Source organism: Papaver somniferum, unplaced genomic scaffold, assembly GCF_003573695.1.
Source record: "Papaver somniferum cultivar HN1 unplaced genomic scaffold, ASM357369v1 unplaced-scaffold_119, whole genome shotgun sequence".
NCBI classification, from domain to species: Eukaryota; Viridiplantae; Streptophyta; class Magnoliopsida; order Ranunculales; family Papaveraceae; genus Papaver; species Papaver somniferum.
Window position 1 is genome coordinate 1,549,341 of NW_020620936.1, and position 13,049 is coordinate 1,562,389.

A 13,049-nucleotide genomic window follows, 5' to 3' on the forward strand; every position below is an offset into this window, starting at 1 on the left:
TGCCGGTTCGGAATTCTTCCATATTTTCATATTGAAAGGGGTTTACTTTGTTTAATCAATAAAAGAGGGTTAATATCGATAATTCTGCCATTTTTAGTGAGTTGTGCATACGTGAATCCTTTTGAGTGTATAAAGGTTTTGTAACCCTACATTCCTTATTCCTTCTCTGAAACTTATTTTTATCACAAGATTGCTTGTTGAGTCTGATTTATGAATTCCTCTCACAATCCCATACTGGTAATGGAGATTCCAAGCATTATATCTTCTGATAGAAAAGATGTTAATATGATTGTTAAGCCATCAATCATGAAGGAAAAAGATAAATCTCCTGTACCTTCAACTTTGAAAAGAAAAATGAGGAATGTGATAAAACCAAGAGTTGTTCCGTCTAATCAACATAAGTTATCTAGGGTTCTTGAAGAGTTGAAGGAAACAAGAAAGGAGATTCAGGAAATAAAGGCTATTGTTTTTAGGACTCTCGAAATTCAGAAGGCCCTGGTTTGGCATCAGTCTGGAAGGTATGTTGGAATTGACTCAATTCTTCATGAACCTTATATACTCATGGCTGTTGACGACAAGGAGTTCGGGGATGATAAAGAATTTTTCATAGGCCTTAATGTCTTGGAAACTTCTTATGAGAATTTATTCTTGTGTTTTAAGAAGGATAACTAGGGTTTGGAATATCCATTATTGTGAGTACATATAGCTATTTCCAACGATTTTCATCTTGCAATGGTTTTAGATTTATTTATTTAAATTATAAAGGTTATTTGGAAGATGATTTTGCAGTATTAATCTTTATGGTTTCATATATTGAAACTTGTTGTGAGATATGTGTGTTTGCGTCCGTGAACTATGATTGTCCCATACATGTCAAAAGTTAAGTCTTTCATATTTCATTATACAAATATTGATAAAAGATTGAATGAACTTTTGACAAACAAAAGTTAAGCCTATTATGTCATTATGCAAATATTGATGGAAGATAGGATGAACTTTTGTTTACAAAGATTAAGTCTATTATATGTCTCTATGCAAATAGTGATGAAAGATAGAATGAACCTTTGTCTATTCCGCAGTATTGGTCTTTCCCTGATCCACATCTTTGTGTAAATACTGCGCGGCTCCGTAAGTCTTCTTATGTGAGCATTTCCGATTAAATTAATCATGGGTTCTCTTGTGGTTAATTTAATTGAGTATTTTGGATACAAAATCATGTTTCATGTGATTTGTTAATGTCCAAAGAAATCCTTATTATCTTGTGAAAGTAAGGTCGATCTTGTTGTTCTTTTGGGAATGACATTTTATGGGGGAGAATTCTTAATTGAACTTGTGCTTAATTGCTAAATCTTTGTGGTGAGTGCGGCTATGGAATATTGTTGGAGTTATCTTGTATCTTTATAAACTCCTTGATGAATGCATTTAGTTTCGGCTATATGATTGCATCTAAACAAAGTTGATATGTTGTTCTCTTTTGGTCATGAAGTATCTCTATGGAAATTTCATTAGGATCCCACTAGTTTTCGTACCTTTGACAATGTTATTGACAAAAAGGGGGAGAATTAATGTGTAGTTCACACTACAAATACATATGGTTTACGGATCATTATGTAAGGGGGAGTGGTTTTCATGTGAGATGAAGTATTGACTAAGGGGGGGTGACACATATCACCATAGTATTGTTGTCAAAGTTGTGATACAATTGGACTTTAATGTTGTGTAATAATACTATGACACTGTATAACAATGATTGAGAGCAACTGTTTTCTCATTGTTATAGCTACGGATCTTCAACAACTATGATGCTGAGTTGAACACCTTTAGAATCATGGAGTACTTGGAAGCGACGAAGATTTCAAGTAATATTGAAGAACCAAGGAGATCAAGCATTTGGATGAGAAGCTACAAAGTCTATTTATTTTGTAATTTATATGTATTGATAGTTTTGTCACTAAAATTGACAAAGGGGGAGATTGTTAGAGCACTGCTCGGTCGAACTCGCAAGCGTTGCTATCTCAAGCTTGTTTATCAAGTTTAGTGATCAAAATTATAAGTCTTGATTTCTAGTCTACTTATAGTAATGTATCGGACTAGGATAGATTGTGTAGTTGAGCTTTAGACTTCACGACGTTCATCGATTGAAGACGAAGAAATACTAAGGAGAGCTTGTGGAACTTCATCAACAAAAGGTATGTGGAGACTGAAACTCATCTATCACTCAGAAAGTCTATTTATACTCTATCTCCCTTCCTGAGACAAAAGTCGTACTACTATATAGTATTCGATTATACACACTTGATATTTCGAGCTGAGTTTAACTCGCTTACATATTTCTCGAAATATGTGCTGGGAAGCTTTCGCTTTAACCAAGTTCATCTTATATTCTTGAAGAAAGTCAAAAGATGATCATATGAAAATCGCCTGGTAATATCTTACATATTTGTGTGATACATTCATTTGATGTAGACTCGGAATGTTTCATATTGATTATTTCAATAATTTGAAAATTTCTTTGATGCTAATAGTTAATGAAAACAACTATTGGCATCCTCTAAGAAAGTTTCAATGATTGAAATAGAGTTTAGAACACTTAACCATAATTGGATTATAGACATAGTATGTGTACTTGCATATATGTTGATTAAAGACCGGTATAGTATGCATACCCGTATGTGTACTGGGAAGGTCAGGTAAAGTCCGAGAGCCTTGGTATGCGTAACTCAGTTGAAGTCCGGGAACTTTGTACGCGTACTAATTCAACTGTTGTTTTGGATGTGTACCCGTTCACATACTGTCGGACACGGTCCAAGTCAGGCTACTTAAGTATGCGTACCCGTTTGCATACTTGAGTGGGTTAAGTTCTAGAATCGGTTTGTTCATGAACTAATACACTTATATAATAAGGAATGCAATCTTTTGCAAACCGTGACTATAATGTTCATGACTTGATTCGAGTGAATCAAAATCAATTTTTCTTATATTGTGTCTTGTATACTTCTACTAGGAAATTACCCGTGCCGTAACAGTTTTATTCTGGGTCGTTGGACAACCGGCCCGAATTTGACTTCTTTTTTTTATGTTATCCTAAACGTTCATCCAGACGGAGCTAAATGGATTGGCAAAGAGCAAATCTGAGCGGTTTAGGAAAACCCTTAGGTCAAAGGCGAACTGAGAAAAATATCCCAATCCTGCTCCGTTCTCTTTTCATGTGCGTGGATGTAAGTAAGATCACCTATGTACAGTATAAGTAAATGCCTTCTGTATATATTTTCTAATGTTATATCCTTGGGATACATATGAATTAGGATATTTTTCAACCAATTTTTCATCATATGTGAATGTAAAACAGCAGTAGCATATGTATCAGTCTGTTGTATTATTGAGTCCGAGATTTGTGATATTGATATACCATCTAAAGTCGCAGAAGTAAAAATTTATTTGTCAATTATTCCAAAAGAGTCACTAAATTGCTCAATTAAAATAAATCCCAGATAAGTTATTTTACAGTAGAACTTCCGGAAATATATTACATTCGCCGTACGCATTGCTTTCTCGTTTTCTAGCATCAACAACTTAATCTCCTTGCCGTTATGCATGTAGGCAATTCCACTATGCTCTGGTGACTTGTTTATCATCATCGTGTGTGCCAACCTTAGTTGGAGGGAGCGATATCCTCGGAACAAATGCTGACTGGCCTGGTTGTCTCGTACTGTGGCTCTTATTGCATGTGGTAGACATAATAACCACTCAGTTTTGTTGCATTGTAAATGCCCTCTCAGAATCCTAATTGAGGTCCAACTTAATAATGGGTAGGCACGATAGATTCAACCAATTCAGCAATTCACATGGACATCCAATGAATCCTGCTCCATTCTCTTTAGTTTCATCCACCTGGCACAAAGCAAAAAGAAAAGTGCTTAATATCAGTTCGCACTGAAACCATATCCCTTGTCTTGTTGTCAACTGAGTAAGAAACTAAATTGCGGCGTTTAACTGCCAACCAAGTTATGCATTTTTTAAATAGATTATGTCAACAATTAAAGCAAAATTTCACAAATCTACTGCACTTGGTATTTCCCAAAAATCACCTTCAAATATAAATACATATGATCCAAACGCTATACTTAGTTTGCATAGGAAGATAATACTTTACTGGCATAATTCTAAAACCTTTTGGACTTACAGATAAAGGAAAGAGAAAGATAGACAACAAAAAAGAAATGTAACCTATGGGAGAATAAAAAGAATACTTTCAAGGAAAGAACAATTGTATAGTAGAGCTATATTCATTGTCGAGCCACAGCCTCAGAAACTAATACTTTTATTACGAACATGAACTAACGGATTCAAGAATAGTAATATGGCAGTTATAATAATGTGAACGGTCAAGTGTGTATACCTTAGATTGTAATCTCGCGCGTTTAGCTGGATTGTCCGCAGGCTCTCTGAAGCAGCTGGATGTTGGTTATGGTTTTTAAGAAGCCTACTACATCTGAATTACAAAGATTGTCAAGATCAGCTAATCAAAACAAATAATAACAGCAAAAACAACACAGGTGCAATAATGTTTACCTGTAAGATGTATGTTCTAGAGGAGTAGCTGGTAGCTACTTTCTGCTTCATGTTGAATGACTTGAGAGTAATTAGGAAATCCACAACATTATTAAGGATCTGCGAAAATCCAGACATTGGAAATATGCTGCGAAATTGTGGATTGCCGAAGTGAGGTTAGCGTAAACTAAAACTTTTCTATACCTTTTAGCATAATTTAAACATTTTAGCATAGTTTAAAGATTAAAAGATCACCGTCTCTTTTGTCATCAGCTCTCCCAGGTCCTTTTAGCCCTGACCATAAAATGTTGGTTAGAACAAAATTTTGTTCCACACAAATCATGGAATTGCATAAAGTTGAGCAAGATGAGACAATTCGACACATTGCATGAAAAAAACGTGGCTTTCTGTAATAACCCCCAGTTCTCCATACAAAAATGATAACTCGAGCAACTGATTCTGCAATAATCTCAACTTCCTGAAAGATTGCTCTTAAACAAATATAACCAAAGTTGGTTGGTGCAATACTCCCTCCGCCCAGCCCAAACCATCTAAAGGATTACATGCTTTAAGTAAACCTACAATGCACTCTAAAAGTCGGAGTTACAAATTCTATCCTATCATCCAGCGAACTGAGCTCACTAAACGCTAAAGATAATGGACATAGTTTCTGCCAAAAAGTTGAAGAGATTTTAGGAAAAATGAGTTACATGCAACAAAATGACATGCAGATAATATACGGTTACAAAGTGCAGATTATGATATAACAGTATCGAGAGAAGAATTTGTTTACGAACCTTGTTTTACTCCTATTTCTGACCCATTTATTTCACTTGCTCTTTTCTCTTTTTCATTCTCTGCTTTAAGCAGGCAATTTATACTGCAACAACATGAACCTTTTTTTCTTCAAAGAGGAGATAAACAAAAACAAAAGTATTGTACAGAAAGGAATACAAAAACTTCAACTAAGCTACCATAGGATCGAGACAAACATTTTTTTATCCTTTTCACCCTCCAAGATGCATTTTTTCTGATGAAATAAGCAACCCACATTCACACAAAGTAATCCAAAAGTGTTTTTCAGTTAGTGTCACTGGAATTAGCTTTCAATTTACAATTACGAAACCTAATACCCCCAATGAATCAAAAACTACAGAAAACCAATTAAGCTAAATAGATCAACAGCATCCATAAACCAATAAATTTTACCTTTTTTTTTATTCATACAATTAAAACCCTATAAAAGATCACAACTAATATAGAATTGAAAGCCCTGGTTGCAGATATTCAACCATCAAGCCTGAGCGGAAGTTATCCCTAGAGGGGTTCGGTTAATTTGACATCTAATTTTTTATTTCATAAGGAAGAAGAAGAGACAGAAGAAAATGAGAATATGAGACTCAAGTTGATCGGTTGATATGAGACATGAAGCGGAGATTCGAAAAACAGAAGCGGAATTACAAATAAAGTTTTTAATTTTATTACATATATAATGTTGTTAGTTAATCATGATCATAGTCATTTTAGTGAAAAGACAAACTGCAAAAAAATGGAAAAAAAGAGATTACCAGGGGTTAGTCCTCGAGTGATTTCGGGGGAGTTGAGTGTATTTCAAATCTCAGGGATTTTGAGAGAGTTTGAGAGAGTGTAAGGAGTTTGAGAGAGTTTTGTGTTTTTGAGTTCAGGGAGTTTGGGGGAGTGTAGGGAGTTTGAGAGAGTTTATTAGGGGGAGTTTGAGAGAGTTCACTCCTAACTCATTCTCTTTTAAGAAACAATAAACCCTTATTTGCAAATAACATTGATCTTTAATCAAAAGAAAAAAATTAATGAAAATGATCATATCTCTGTATCAATAGTATGTTATTTTGTGCAACGAGATAAATTTTTTTCCCTTCAATTTAACGGTCTCCATACAATTCTAACTCCCTTTGTTCACGAACATTTTCCCACATATCATCCGCTATACTCTTTCTCCATGCATTAGCTTCTTGACGTTGTTGTTCTTGAGTTTGTTGTGTCAAAATTTCATCGTCATTTACAAGCGTTGATGGATGGCTATCTTCCTCTTCCTCGACCGGAAACTCATCTGAACGACATTCTTTTCGTAAGAAGTTGTGTAGGCCTTCACAAGCTATCATTATCTCCGCTTGCACCTGATACGGAAATGGAGATTGAGACTTAAAGATCAAGAAACGAGACTTCACAATACCGAACAATCTTTCAACTACATTCCTCAAAGAAGCATGACGCATGTTAAATAATTCGTCAGCCTTTTTCGCATGATTACCCGTACCAGAAAATTCTTTCAAATGATAACGTTGGCCACGAAATGGTGTTAAACAATATCGTCGGTTTGCAAACCCACCATCCCCCAAGTAATATTTACCTGAATAAAACACAAAAAGAAAACTTCGTCAAGTAGAACCCGAATATAACTTAACCAAAAAACTCAAAACTTCACATTAGATAAAAGTAAAATTACCTTGCGGTATTTTCAGTCCATTTCTTTTTGTCATTGCGTCGTTAAGAATTTTCGAATCATGAGCAGACCCTTCCCATCCACTGAGCACGTATATGAACTCCAAGTCGAAGTTGCAAACCGCTAACACATTTTGAGATGTAATTCCATGTCGATTCCGATAAACGGCTGCATTTCTTTTCTCTACCATTGCTGGGATATGTGTACCGTCCATAGCTCCAATGCAATCCTTAAAGTAAGGATAAAATCGTGTACTCTCACGAATTTTAAATGGAGTTGCACTTGTTGGCTTAGCCATCATCCTCGGAGCTATAAAATTTAAAGCTCGCAACATCCTGTTGAAGTTTTTACTGTCCACCGAGAGCGACCAAATGTGTCACGTATTGTGCAATATCGTGAACTTTGGCCAACAACGAGTAAAAATGTACCAAGCATTTCTTCAATAGAAACACATCTTGTATCACATAATGATGTAGTTTCTCTAATGATACAACATAGTTTTAGAAAAATATCAGGGTACATCCTATAACTTCTTCGAAAGTCTTCTGGGTCTTGACGCAAAACTCTCCTTATATAGTTATATCCAAACAAAGTAACTGGGCGTCTCATTGGTCTTTCAATACGATGATTTTGTATGTATTGCAATTGCTTGATTATATCCATCAACCATGAATGCACCGCTGAAAGTATATTCAAAAATATGGATAGTTCAAATTCATTATTGCTGCTTACCTCTTCATCATCACTGCTTTCATCTTCTGTATCAAAGGCTTCATCTTTACTATCAGTAGATAAATCCAAATCAGACATGTTCACCTAAAAAGATGATAAAAGTACTTTTTTTATTAGAATCATCATTATTTCAAAAGCATAAAAGTATATGTATATAGAAAATAAGCATATAGAATACAAAGTTCATAAATTCAATCATAATAACCATAAAGATGTCAACCCATAAAAATTAGTAGCAATCAATCCATAACAATAAGTTCTCAACTAGGAGAAAATAAAAATTAAATACTAATAGTTATGAAGAAAAACGATCAAATGTTGTAACTCTAAAAGCCCATTAAACCTAATAGAAACTTGCAAAGATGACAGGTTTATGCTTTTAACTTTGAACCAATCCACAACTTTCTCTCTTCAGGAGTAAAACGTATGAATAAGTTCTTCTTGTGATTGTTGTCCAGCATTTCAATTACTTTCAGCTTATCTTCCAAAGAAATTTCATTCATGCCATAAACAAGATCCCATACTTGGTTATCTTTCTTATCCTTATCAATTCTGCGCATTTCTTTTTCAATTTTGCGGTCTTCTTTCTCTTTCGCAATAAGAGCATGCATTGAATTAATAGAAGAAGCAATCGATGAACTGTTGGCAATCAATTTCTCTAGATAATAAGACTGCCCAGTAGGATTAGTTGATGTAGAAGAATCACCAATGTCACACCTTGGTCTTTTCTTTGGTGCCGTTTTTCTGACAGGAATTTTCTTTGTGTTCATATCTTGAGTTTCATCTTTATCTTGTTCATCACTTTCCTCTAAGCCATATCCCGCGTATGATACGTTAAAAGCATTATCATATTGCTCTCGTTGAGTATAATCAACATCGAAGTAATCATCTTGTTCATCTTCCTTTACAGGTTCTAGCACTTGTACCCTCATGGGTAAGATCAACTGTAACTTTTCCAGAAGCACATTTATTCCCAAAAACAATAAGCAAGTCACCATAGTCTTTACCATTATCTTCCCTTAAGTTAGTTTGGTCTGGATGGCTCTGTTAACATACAAAAAATAAATAAAGGATAAAGCATGAATTAGAACTCTGCACAAAATAGAAGAAAAAAATATCAAATTTAGTTTTCAGTAAGTAACACACACATACATCAAAGTAATTGTTCCACATCTCGTCGCATCCAGTAATCATCTTGTTGTTTTCAGCAGGTTGGCTGGATTTTTCCATTCTATGGTGTGACATGTTAGCTACATTAGTACTTAGACTAATACTAGAACTTAACAAAGCAAGGATAGTAATAACACCAAACAGTCTAATGTAAACATGATAAAAAAATGTGATGCTAGATTACACAGTACTAACACGCAGAGCTACTTAGCCAAATTGTTAATCAAAGAAAATCCCTTAGCAACTCCTTGAAACAAAAGCACCGTATGAATTGGCTAAAACACGCCAATACGGAATGAAGTACGCCACTGTATTGAACTTTGGCATATAGAATAGAAGAGAAGTATGTGTCTAAATAGGAGGACTTAACAAGTGATAGTGATTCTCAATGACACCCATGAAAAGTAGCAAGTCAATTAATGCATGATGACATAACAAATTATGAAGATAGCTGTAAAGGAATTCTGTTTCACCGAAACACAGTTTCAGATTGTCCAATCTTTGCAGTACTAATACTTACCTGATCCTCTTGAAATTTCTACGGTACACTTACAACTCAATATTCCACAACACACTCAAAAATCATAGCATTCCAACGGTTCATTAAAAAGATACATTACTCAGAACCCGACTACTTTCAATACGTGCATACAGAATTCAGTTCCGGATTTCTCACACTTTGGTGTACCTAAAGTGATCATAACTTCATGAAATTTCTACAGTAGGAAACCTTCATATATACAAACATCATACTAAAATTTCAGCTTTGTCCGATAAGCGGAGAATGAGATAAATAGGAATCAGTCCCCCATTCGGGATTTAAACTCAGCAGACCATAGTCATATATTGTGCAAGCTTTGCAGTAGCAAACGTGACCTGATCCGTGTGAAAATTTTACTGTACTTCTATAACAAGGTAAACTACGACATACTAAAATTTCATCATATTCCAACTGTTGAATTTAAAGATATCATTATAATCAAATCATGCAATTTCTTACCAAGATCTTTTGAACCACAAATTAGGGTTTTGACAGAGAGAGAGTACCCACAAAAAAAAAAACTATACACACAATCAAAATAAACAATCATGGAGATAAAAGATATGAAAAACAATCAAAATAGTACACAAATCAAACTATTATAAACAATCATGGAGATCAAAGAAGAAAAAAAACATACCTGGAAAAAAACGTTTCCTCTTCTTTCTCCTATGGTTTTCTACGCACCAAACTCCTTCCCAAATCTCTACTCTTTTGAGAGATTTTTTGTGAGACCAAAATACACTAAAAACTCCTTCGAACTCCCCAAAGCAACCAACTCACTAGTATTGTAGGGTTTTATGACTAACAGGGAGTTCAAGAGCTTTTTTTAAACTCCCCAGCGACTAACAGGTGTTTTCTAGAGAGTTTAGGAGACTCCTCTAAACTCCCCCACGACTAACGGAGATTTGGAGAGACTCCCTCAAACTCCCTCAGGACTAACAGGAGAAAACCTAAATACATTAAAATCTCTCGAACTCTCCCACGACTAACCCCCTGTAGGTCTCCTTTGTGTTGATTTGCAATAAACTTTAAAGAAAAGTAATTCATAACACCAAAGATAAGAGAATACCTAGCCAAATTTGACAGGAACAGAGCCATGAATTCGATTCTCCAATCTAATTATTTCAAACATCACATCTACTTCTGTTTCCCAATATGAATTCTGAATTCAAAATCACAAATCTGTTACGTCTATATCTCGATCGATTGACGTGATCTCTGAATACGGGAAAATATAGTATAAGAATCCAATCATCGAAAAAAGATCCGTGGAACAAGAATAATAACCATTCAGTGAAAAAAGTCGAATGGAACCCAAAAATCTCTCTACGATTTCTCCATCTACAATCTAATGTAAGAAGGGATCTAAAGTAACAAGGGGGTTTGTACTTGTACTTACTCTTTCAATAATACAATTTTATTTACCGATCAAAAAAAAAAAAGATTTCTCCATCTACCTTCCTCTAAACCTAACGGTTCAGTGAGTTTTTGGAAACATTAATGGAGAAGTTGAAATTAGTGGTCAGAAAACCATCGATTCATCTTTCTAAACTGAGAGAAGGATTCCTAAATTAGTGGAAATCCTAATTTATTAATCTGCATTGAAGATACCTAGTTAACAAACCCACATGGGAAGAAAAGGATCGCAAGCTTTGGATTAACAACATCAAGGTACTGGGAGGAAGGGAAGATCACGGCAGCCAGTTAGAAACTCCAATGTATCCTGGCCGTCCCGTGACACACCAAACCCTAATGTTTTATAAGCATTAAGCATTGATGAGAATATAAACAATTGAACGACTCTATAACTAGTTTCATTTGTGTCATTTGAACTAGTTATGGTTAAGATGAATAAAGTTGATATGAATTCATATGGCTAACTTCGGTTAACTATTGTTGAGCCAACAAGGTGCACACGTTTAAGTACGGTTACTCATATATAAATGAAGTCACTTTTCATTTGTGTGTAACAAGATAAGTTCGATCTAACGGTTGAAAGATATTAGCTTGAGTCTAATCAGGTTTTCATCCAACGGTGAATATTGAATGCTTTGTTACCAAGGTAGCATTGATTGCAAGCCCTGATTTTGAAAACTATATAAAGGAGAACTCTAGCAACTGGGAAACCTAATCCCCACACCTCTTGTGTGATCCTAGTTGCGACTAGAGTCAAATCTCCTTTAACCTTAGGTTTTTCACGAAACCATGTAGGTTAACGACTTAAAGACTTCATTGGGATTGTGAAGTCGGACCCAACTATTTTCTATGTAGTTGCGTGTTTTGATCTTGCCCTGTTCTATCGTATTGAGTATTATCTTCTCTAAAATTTGCTCGAGATTGATTCTCCGATATGCAAGATAAAAAGTAGTCACAAACATCTTTGTCTCATCGTTTGTGATTCCACAATATCTTGTTTCGCTACCATACGATTAAGATTATTGTGAGGTGAATGATATTTCTTGGCTGTTCTTCGGGAATATAAGTTCGGTATATCAATTGGTCCCTGTTCACCTTGATTTATCAAAATACAGAACAAAACTCATATGTTTATCTATGGGAGAAAAATTTATCTATTTTATAGAATTTTCTGTGTGAGACAGATTGGTTTATCAAGTCTTCGACTTTGGGTCATAGCAACTCTTAGTTGTGGGTGAGATCAGCTAAGGGAATCAAGTGCGCATAATTCGGCGTGGTTCTAGAGGTGTAAGGAACGCGACTGTACCTTGATCAGTGTGAGAGTGATTAGGGCTCAACTACATTCCAGTCTGAAGTTAACTTGGAGTAGGCTAATGTCTGTGGCGGCTTAATACAGTGTGGTGTTCAAATCTGGACTAGGTCCCGGGGTTTTTCTTCATTTACGGTTTCCTCGTTAACAAAACTTCTGGTGTCCGTGTTATTCTTTTCCGCGTTATATTTTGTTATATAATAGAAATATCACCGGTTGTGCGTTAAGTACAATCAGTTCTTGAATCCGACTTTTGGGTTGTTGGTTGAATTGATTGAGACTTGGATATTGGTTTGTGATACCGTCCAAGTTATTTCTCTTATTTAATCGGACTCGTAAATTCCTATTTGTTTGATTGCGGATTGAATTAAGAAATCGAGATACAAACTCTTGGATATATTTGCATTGATTTAGTCTGACTGTCTAGTTGATTCTCTTGGAATTATATTGGAGTTGTCTATACAGATTGCTAAGCGAAATATTGGGTGTGGTCGTTAGACCCCTGATTTTTCAGTTTTCTAACAACTCTTTCGATTCTTTCAAGATAAAGATATCTCAAGTCATACGCAAAGGCTCTTCTGTTTAATCTAATAAACTCATTTTCGTGGTTAAATCAATCTATCCAATAACTACAAAAGTAGTCAAGTTTAGATTCGTACTCAATTCAAATAAATCTCAAAGAGATATATTGAGAATGATGATCTCACGCAACTAATCAATCGAATAAATCCGATTGTAGTTGGATCCCAGCCGATCAAGGTTTGTGCACACCAAAGATATGAGAACTAAATCTTCTTCTTCTTCAAATCTTCTTTGATCTTCAATAAATACTTGCACAACACCACTTG

At 35.1% G+C, this 13,049-nt stretch overlaps 1 long non-coding RNA gene across 5 annotated transcripts; it reads right to left on the reverse strand.

Annotated features, from left to right (window-relative positions):
• Positions 1–3,418: 3,418 nt before the first annotated feature.
• On the reverse strand, positions 3,419–5,995 carry LOC113330862. 5 transcript variants are annotated; one of them, XR_003350549.1, is made up of 7 exons: positions 5,761–5,995; positions 5,544–5,581; positions 5,349–5,431; positions 4,807–4,845; positions 4,573–4,699; positions 4,400–4,492; positions 3,419–3,891 (listed from the first exon to the last, which is right to left on the reverse strand). It is a non-coding gene; the product is annotated as an uncharacterized LOC113330862 (long non-coding RNA). The 5 variants fall into 5 exon arrangements; XR_003350548.1 differs by lacking the exon at positions 5,544–5,581; XR_003350546.1 differs by having other exon boundaries at positions 5,349–5,581.
• Between the last annotated feature and the right edge of the window lie 7,054 nt (positions 5,996–13,049).